The following is a 2400-nucleotide window of genomic DNA, read 5'->3' as shown; positions in this document are numbered from 1 at the left end:
TTCTCTTCTCTCTGTTGTGTTTGTTTCCTGAGCATTCTTTTCTGAAATTCTTCTTCTTCCCCCTACAGTCTCCCACAGTGCTGTGTCTAAATGTCCTTTCCACATCATATTGACAGCTTTTTTCACATCTCACTCACAGTATTTTAGAGCCACTCTGCTTTCATGGTGATTTATTCCTGTCACTTCCATAAATTATTTAACTTTACCTTCAAAATCTGAATGATTCTTAACGAAGATCTCTTGAGCAAGCTGCATCTGTTCAGCTGTTGCCTGTACCACTTGTTTCTGTGCATGTGCTGCATGTGTTGTTGGCATCTGTGTTTTTCCCGAGCACCTCGGCAATGAGAATTGCTTTCCCAAGTCATCATACACAGAATATATAAAACAATGCATGTTCAAAATGCAAAATCGCTACTGCTCTGGTTAGACTCCAGATTTGCTGTGGCTGCTAGTGGTTACCTGCCAATATGCCTCCTACTGTGCACAGATATTTCTGCTGGAGGTAGTTTGCAGTTCAAGCTGGATCCACACTGAAAAATTGGAATTTATTTTTTATTTACCCTGTGAGACACAGTAATTGACATGATTTAGAGTTTTAGGTTATGTTTCTTATGTGGTACCACTTCTATGAGTTTGCAAATTTGATATCTCTTAAATGTTCAATGCAGATTTCAACACTAGTTTCACAGAAGTCAGTCAAGGCTAGTAGGACTGTTAGATCATTCCATTTTCTAGATTGGATCTTAGGTTAATAGTTAACTAGTTTTGTGCAGTATATATAACATTTGAATAGTTTAGAAGATTTTTGTAGCATTCATACATATAAAAGTTAAAAATTAATTTGTTAACATTAATGTTTGAGTTTTCCAAAGAACAAGGGATTTCCTGAAAGCAATCTTCAACTGCTTCAGAAAGAGAATGGGGCTCTACTTCATCGACTCCACCTGATTCAACTTGATGTATCTGAATTGCCACACGTCATTGACACCACCAGACAAACAGCATCCTCAAAATGACTAGGAACTACATAACTCAACATATCTCCAGACCAAGAAACTAGTACAGTGCACATTCTACAATCTGGCCAGAGCTTCAGATGAGAGCTTCCATCAACACTAGAACTCCAATCAGGAACTTCATCAAGCATCTCCTGCCAAACAGAGACTGTCTAACCTACTTAAGAGTTTAATACACTACCAATTTTCTTCTCACATGTTCCCATGAGATTGTCATTGACCCATCTCAGCAGGAAGTAGTTTTGAGAATTCCAAACTCCCTCTCCTACTTTTGATTTGCAAGAAAGTTTACACCTGTTTGGGTTAGTTTTCAATTACTTAAAGATTGGGATTGCAAGGAGGTGTTCAGACTTGTGTATTACATTTAGATAAGCTTAGGCTTAGATGGTTGAGACATTTTGTTTATTGACAAAGTAAGTTATGTTTTAAGTTTAAATACCTTCTTTAGACTAAAAGGGGAATTGTAGGAGGAAAGGTAAGACTATGCCATTAGGCAGGGTGTGCAGATCCACGATTTGGAGCCACAAGCCTTCAAGGCTATGATGGGCTTCGTTTACACTGGGAAGGCAATGGACCTCCACAATGAGGCAGATGCTCTGCTTGCAGCTGCCGACAAGTGAGGCCTGGAAATGCATTGAATCGCAGTTTTGGGTAGGGAGAGCACCACATTCTGGTCTAACCTATCCAGCTGCTGTACTGGTTTGCTTTCCCTACATTGAGTCGGATACTGGGGACTCAGTGTGATTGTTGGCCCCAAGCATATCCCAACAGGGTTTCTTTGCAGGAACCTGTCTGGATCAGACAGAACAGAGCATGTGATCAAGGATTTAGACCAAAGCAGAAAACAAACATGAATGTGTGCTTACAAGAGACGAGGAAGAGGAAGGAAGACAGTTTTTCCCTCCAGACCCAGTGTGTGGGGACTGGGCCATTGACTCAGTTGGCCAAAGCATTTGGTGCTCCTGCAGAGGACCAGTTCCACGAGTTCAGCTGTCAGCAAATGAGTTAGACTTCTCAAACTTCTCTAACTGGAGATCCAGAGGAATGAAGTCCTCCTCTTGTCTCTCTGGGTGCATCCATTTCTGTAAACCAAACACAATAAAATGAATAAAAAATTTGACAAGCATTTTGTGGATTCTGTGGTGTTTCTGTCTGAAGAAGCCTGTATTAATTCATCCAGTACTGCTCAGGTTGTGAGAGTTTGGTGAGCATCCTCATGGCCACACCATTCACACAAAGCCTCACTACTCTTTCTTGGCACCTGGATTTGGACGAGCAGATGCCAAAGGCGAGGAAGACAACTGCATCTGGCAGAGTCTTTTGGTAGTCTAGTCTTTGCTATAGACTTTATGGGTTTTCAAAAAGGACAAGGACATTGACTTAT

The 2400-nt window shown here is 40.9% G+C and overlaps 1 long non-coding RNA gene across 1 annotated transcript; it reads left to right on the top strand.

The window, feature by feature from the left end:
• The first annotated feature begins 879 nt into the window (after positions 1-879).
• LOC121138176 lies at positions 880-2142 on the top strand. Its single transcript, XR_005875351.1, has 2 exons — positions 880-1318; positions 1801-2142. It is a non-coding gene; the product is annotated as an uncharacterized LOC121138176 (long non-coding RNA).
• The last annotated feature ends 258 nt before the right edge of the window (positions 2143-2400 follow it).

The sequence above is a fragment of the Mesocricetus auratus genome, unplaced genomic scaffold (genome assembly GCF_017639785.1).
Source record: "Mesocricetus auratus isolate SY011 unplaced genomic scaffold, BCM_Maur_2.0 contig_9675_pilon_obj, whole genome shotgun sequence".
NCBI lineage: Eukaryota > Metazoa > Chordata > Mammalia > Rodentia > Cricetidae > Mesocricetus > Mesocricetus auratus.
This window is presented reverse-complemented; position numbering and strand designations above follow the sequence as displayed.